A 7261-nucleotide genomic window follows, 5' to 3' on the forward strand; every position below is an offset into this window, starting at 1 on the left:
TGACAGAAAATGGATGGCGGATGTATGGCTTCGTATTTAGGAAAAAAAACAATTATTTTGACTGACACTATAGCATCTAAATAATTTTCCTGGATTGTCATAATCTCCAATCCGTGGAGAGTGAAGGGATTGTCCCGGTCTAGCACAATTGGCTGCCATCCATTGCTGTTTTTCACTGACCAGATGTCTATCCCACGCTGCAGACAGCCTGTAGAAATATCGCCGCGATGACTACATTATAGGTTCACGCGTAGTTTCCAGCCACCTGGAGAGAGCTCAGTCTTGATTGGTTGTGAACGAGTGAGTCACGCTACGTAGTGCATGCTGCGGATCACGTTAAATCATTTCAGTGTAGTATTGTGTTCTCCGTTCCATCTCTGTGGGATGGCAAGAGCACTTCATCAGTTCACAGTTCTAACATCACCATCTTGGCATTCAACTTAATGTTCCATCCGCACTGGGACATAATGGAAGAAAAACACTCAATGGCTGTTTTTGTGGGAGCAGAAGGGGGAGGGCATTCGCCTGCAATTTGACAAGGCTGAATTACAGCACATTTTTGTAACAAGCAGTCAAGAAAATCATCATCCTCAAAGCTTGTTTGGCTTATTGTTGTTTTGTGCTACTAAAAGTGCCTGAAGTGACATTAACTGCACAACAAAATTCACTTGGAAGCCTCTGTTCAAAAACCTTTGTGAAGATTATTTTCAAAACCCCATCAAGACTTACGTTTGAGCTTGCGACTGGTGACTTTGTGTGAGCAGGGGTTACATTCCAGACCTGCTGTGGCTGACAGGAAATTATGTCAGCCCTGCCCAGACTACCGTGACTCATTATGTTCATGCCTTCTTTTTGTATTGGCCCACATTTGGAAGCATGGCCAAAGTAGCCAGGACAGTCTGTTTTTCTATTAGGGAAAATGCTTTTAAGAATGATTTACCCCTTGCTAGATACAAGTCTCCACAACACACCATTTCAAATCACTGGTCAAGAAATCATTTTGAGGTTGGTACAATTGGTACAAAAAGTCATTTTAGGTTGGTGCAACGTGAAACATAACGAAAAGTAGGCACATTTTTGAACGATTGCTTATTATTAGGGGTGTCAGGCGATTACATTTTTTAAATCATAATTAATTGCATGTCTTCAGTTAACTCACGATTAATCACAAATTTTATATTTGTTCTAAATGTACAATAATTTTTTCCCCTGTTTTATACTCTTAACATAAAAATGGAAAACTGTTACTGTAAAATGTTACACTAATAGCAATATGGCTGTATTTTTTGTCATTTATGCAGTAATTTCATAATTCATAAAATTGAGTTCAAATTAAACAGATGTACTGTCCTGTAAAACAAGTGATATTGATTTGTGTTGGTCATTTTATGCCACTAGATGGCATAATTGCATTTGTAAGATGCTGTTGACAGCTCAGTGCATTTTTCTCTTCATATTAAGAGCTAACTAATCTTGTACATGAAGTAATTTGTGAAATTCTGCACATTTTTAAAATTGTAAAATACAACTTATTCCCAGTCTCCACAAATGCATGCATTATATTAAATTTATTGCTGCTAAATTTTGACATGGACCTGTCTGCTGCATTGCGACATGAATTCCCCCAATACAGGCTTTCCAAGTAAGGGGCGCTCATTAATCACACATAAAGAAAAAAAAAATAGTGGTGTTAAAGGAATTTTAAATTAACTCAAAATAAACCCACTAATTTTGACATCCCTCCTTATTTTCCATTCATTTACAACCCTTTTGATAGTTAAATATTGTGTGCAAAATTGCGTTACCCAATCTATAACTATTTTAACCCTTATTTGTTTGATTAAAAAAAAAAAAAAAAGTAAGTAATTTAATACACACTAATTTGTATCTGACATGAAATAATTCCTGGAGCGTTTGAAGCAAATTGGCTGAAAAGTGAGCTGTGACTTCTGGTGCAACATTCGTGTTTAAAGAAGATTAACATGCCTTAGGTCATAGTTTACAAAATGGCGTTTGGCTGGATTCAATAGTGATCTACAGAGTTTGTGCTAAGTAAACAATTGTTACATAGTTGGTGGTCACATGTGCACGTGGAGCATTCAGCTGTTGAAAGTGAAAATTATAGGAAGTTGTGTGTGAATGTGCACATAGGCAAACACACTAACCACAAACTGACCTCAGTTACTCAGTCTCATAAATAAATAAAATTAGTTGCTCGAAAAACTCGCAACATTTTTATCCGGAGATATTTTAGCTCATCACTATGAAAGTGTCTTGAGATCAACAATATTTCATTTTAAAATTGTCCTTGAGCTTTATTTTTAAGTGTCCGAATTATAGGACTCAATCCAAAATCGACATTTTTCTATCACAGTCTTGGGTTCATGTGGATTAATGTTGAATATTTATCTACAGATGTTTTGGTGGCAGTTTAAAGGGTTTCAGTTAACGAGGTTTTGAACAAATTAAGCCATCGTTCCAAAAGTGGAACCATGTGTGTGACAGCATCTCAGATTTCTGGCAATAAATCTGAGCTACTGAGAAACTTTGCCATGTAAATAAGTTCAAGGGCTGCTTGCAATAGTCCAAACAATACACAGGATCCCCATACAAACAAGTTTGTGTTTTTAACATTCTCGATGAGAATCGTGGGTGGTATATCTTGAGGAAAAAGAGACTTGAACAAGCAGAGAAAGGGAGAATGCTTGAGTTGCAAGCCAGTTGCAAATTTGGCATTCTTGGGAGGTTAAGTTAAGGCTTTGGGATTCTTCGCGCTTCCCTTTGCTAGCTAACCTCTGTCATTAAGTGTGTGTTGAGGGAGGAAGTGAGGGCGAGTGTGGGGGTGGTCCTCGGTGCTCCATATTGACCACCACTTGACTTTGGTGCGTTCCCAACTGCACCTTCCATAACTAAATATGGTCCAGAGACCTGAGGGGAGCAACCTGGTTATTACACAGTGGCAGCACCTGGTATAAATGATTTCATTATGTCTCTTGCCATCTCAAACAAAAGGCCCAATGGAGTTGCAGTCTTACACAAAACATTCAACAGCCATTACAAAAGAGGTATTGGGGCTCTGGAAATATGTTCCTTGGGCATTATATAGCCATCGACCATGATCATAAATCATCCTTTCACGACAACCTGTCCAAGTTAAAATAGAGCAGGTCCATGGTGGGATGCGTGCGTAGTGAGACTGGCTCAACATCGTGCTATGGACCACAATGACCAGTTTTGATGACTTTCTTCAGTAGGAGCATCCAGTTGGGAAATGCCACACTTGCGGTCTGTCCTTTAAGTTGGAGCCAGAGTGCCATTTGAAGAGAATCAGGGCTTGTGGTTACCAGATTGCTAGTCTGCCACTGCCCTTATGTTTCTGTGAACTCCTCTGAGGGCAAAAGATTCGCCAAAAAATAAAAAAATAAAAAAATCCACTTCTTCTGGGCAACTCTTCTTCAGAATTGGACTGACTTGTGGAAGAAGTGCTATCAGGAGCCAAAGAAGCACAACCTAAAATTATAATGTAGCAATGAATAAACAGCTACTCAGACAGAACCCAATCCAGGAGGACTGGATCTCGGGCTGTGTTGCTGCAAACTGCTCATATGCAATTGAGTAACGTGGCATATATATTGACATCTGTTCTCTACATGGACTGGAACTTGTTTGGCATATCTAATTTGTTTGTTGTCAAGAAGCGGCTAACCGGAAAACAGCATTCCTCCTGGCCAAGTTTCATATTTGAGAGATCTCCACTAGCTTCCCATAAAGTGGCCTAACACGAGCTATGTAGATATTTCTCATCCTTAATTTCATTACAGCCATTTTCACTCAAGCAGCCCTCTTTGCGGTTTTACTGGATTGTGACTGATTTTGAAAGGCCCACAGAATGTTGTGTTCTATTGCTGTAAAAACATGGAACCTACCAAAAGAAAGATTAGAGTCTCTTCTTTTCATCAGGAAAAACAGTCTATTTGTATCTGTTTTTGTTTTGCAGCAATTAACATTAACAATATAGCTAAGTTCATCATTATTCGCAAACCTGTTGAAAACACTGGGGGAAAAAGAGCTTGTTGCAACATGGCCCTGGCTGATCTCTTATAGTCTGCTGCCTCCTTCTGGCCATTTTTTGTAATAACTACCTTTGCTTTAAGCGACCTCTTCAAGTCAGAAGCTGCATCAAAGTCTTCTGTATGCTCTAGCATAAAAAAAAAAAAAACCCCAAAAAAACCGTATAAATACATTTTTGTGAGTGGAGGACAAAATACTAAAAAACATATTCATACGGTTTTGGGTTTGAATGAGTTAAGTGTTAATATTACACAATGATACAGTCAATGTCGTAAGTATCATGGAAAAATATTTGTCAAAAAACAACAAGCCCTAAAGTTGGCTACTATAATGTATTTGTGATTAAATTATTCTGTTTACTATATATAATTTTATTATAATCCCTTTTAAAATTAAATAACCTAGTTCTCTATTCCTATTTCTATTCCCCAAGCAAAGACCTGAGACCAGAACGCCAAACACACCCATTCTTTCATCAGCAGGCACAAGAACCAGACAAAACAGACTGAAGGATCATTGAAAGTTCCTCAAAATAGCATTTAAAAAGCATGCAGTGTAACGTGTACTTTTCTTTGCCAGCTCTAAACAGAGGTTCTGTGGTTTGGGACAACTCCCCATCTCCCATCCATCCTTCCTTCATCTTGTCGACTTCATAAATCACTATCTGTCTAACTGGGTGGATAGCTGATTGCGTTTTACAAAGCCGCTGTGTAATTTGGCTAAGTAGTACTTTCACCTAGTTTACTGATGGTAAGCAGTTTGGCTTGGGAAAAAAAAAAAAAAAAAAGGGTGTGCGCACATGATCCCAGCTATAATTGATATTGTGGACTATGATTGTGTTTTATCACAGGGCTCTGAAGGTTGATGGTATAGTTATAATCAGCATGACCGTATCACACCATCAAATAGTGTATATTTTATTTCTATCACTAAAATCAATATCATTTTCATAAGCCTAGTAAATCTTTCAAAGTTTAAAGGCACCTTCTGGAACTTCACTTACAGCCACTGTTTCAACATTGTTTAGGGATTTACATTTACAGTGCCTTCGTCGCTGAATATATGAAGCAACAGATGGTCGTTCAAAATTCGATTTGACTAAAGTGATGAAAACAAGGCTAATGTACTGTCGATGTTTCAAGATGTCTAGTGCCAAGTACATGTCATACTTAAAGTATTTCCACAGACATCTGTCTTGCTATTACTCGGTCGAAACCCGCTTTTCCAAACGGGCAAAATTGACAGTCGTGGGACTGTGGCCTACATTCACTTCACTTTGTTTGGAATCAACCTCAAACAATACCACTTTTTTTTTTCCGATCATGTGAGTCCAAGTATGGTTCTTATATTTGAACATTCGCCAATACCACGTCCGACACGTCACTCAAATATAACACTTTTTATAAATAGCACTGCACTGGCATTTCGGATGTGGTGTTGCTATCTGCATCCGAATATTAGGTGGAATTATGTACAAGAAGTACATAGAGTAGTTCAGAAATGAAGAAGAATGTTAAGTATATAAGATATGCACCAAGACTTCTTCTTGAGAATACTACACTACTATTTGTATCTCTGGATTTGATGTGCTGTAGTGCACTGGGTTCATGACCGGAGTGCCTGACTCAGACATACAATATAAGCACCGATATCGGTATCAGTGCGTCAGTATTGCAAAGTGTTCATCATTTGTTGTGCAGTTTACAGTGTTGGTTTATTAGCTGTTCTGTAGCAAAATCATCAAATAAAACACTTCAAAGACAAGCGTGATAGTCTACGAAAGCTTTATATTATGAAAATTCCAAAGCCAACAAATCCTTGATGTTATTGATGTCCTTCCCCTGTGAAGTCGGAGCCTGATTAAGATAAGATAATGACAGACATTTTTTTTTGTCTCTTAGCCAAAGAAGCCACAAATTACTGCTACTCAACAGTTATTTTGTAGGCCACGAGGAGCTGTGACTATTATTTATAGTTTTGATATTTTTGCATGCAGTACTGCATTGGTGGATTATTTTCTATGGACAGACATGCACTTTGGCCAATCTCACATCATTGCATACATTTCATTTAAAAGATACTGGGTGTTTAGACCTCATAGTTAGTGGTGGCCTTACTGTAAATCACATTTCGCCATCCCTAGATCCTGACACCCTATGCAGAGCTACCAGTTGAGCTTGCAGCCCTCTAAACCTCGATTGTGAAAACATTGTCCCCAGCTGGATTTTCCCAGAATTGACTGAAGAAAATGGTCTCAGCATGCAATCATCTCATTACAAACACCGCCTGCTATAACTTAAGGAATAAAACTGACAAGAAAAGCTTTTATTCTTCTTCTTTCATCATCTGCCATTTGAGAAAAAGAATTCAGTGAGAATCTGCTAGTTTGGGGAGGTATGCAGGTTTTTCTGCAATCAATGTCACCTTTCAGAGGGGCTGGATGGAAGGTAGTCCGAGGGAAGCGATGACCACAAAGGGCTCCTTTGAGGACGAGAGCTGACCCGATCCTCCCACCTCACCCACCCTATTAAAAACACCAGCTACTCATACGTTTTGCCTTCAACCAAGGTGGATAGGAAGCTTGTGTTTTGGGGCTGCGGGTTCCTCATATGGGCCTCATTGTGGGAGGCGAGTCAATGTAACCTGATTTGTAAAATGTAACCAGAAGTGATGGGGAAGTCAGATTATGTTTAGTTATTTTTTGGGTGGCTTATTATATGTACAATGTTCAGGAAATTAGATTGTCTATCCAAACATATCACATTTAGTCAGCTCATTCATCACAGTCGTCAACAAACATAAATACACCTCAACGGTATAGATGTTGCCTCATCCTTCGCTTCCAGTACTTTTCCACCAAGCTTAACATTCCTCATGTGTGCAACATGAATATGAAGGCATGCATATATAGATTATTTTCTCCGCAAGGTGAAGCTCATCAGCATTATTGCTGCAGAGGGCATGCTATTATTTGCCCAGATTCTCTCAATAATGCTGCAAATAATTATTTTAATAATCAATTAATCTGTTGACTATTTTGTCGATTCATCGAAAAGTCAGATTTCGTAAAAACTTTAAATGTCCATCCCTTTATTCAAAAACATGACATTAAATCAAACTGACAGTGCAGAAAATGCACACATATAAATTAGTTATGATTCAGTTACTGGTCTGGTCCGTAACATGTCAG

At 38.5% G+C, this 7261-nt stretch overlaps 1 protein-coding gene across 3 annotated transcripts in view; it reads left to right on the forward strand.

The window, feature by feature from the left end:
* LOC144009466 (uncharacterized) overlaps positions 1 to 7261 on the forward strand; it is a 164168-nt gene that overhangs the window by 12885 nt on the left and 144022 nt on the right. The gene's annotated exons all lie outside the window — the stretch shown is intronic.

Source organism: Festucalex cinctus, chromosome 20, assembly GCF_051991245.1.
Source record: "Festucalex cinctus isolate MCC-2025b chromosome 20, RoL_Fcin_1.0, whole genome shotgun sequence".
Taxonomy (NCBI): Eukaryota; Metazoa; Chordata; class Actinopteri; order Syngnathiformes; family Syngnathidae; genus Festucalex; species Festucalex cinctus.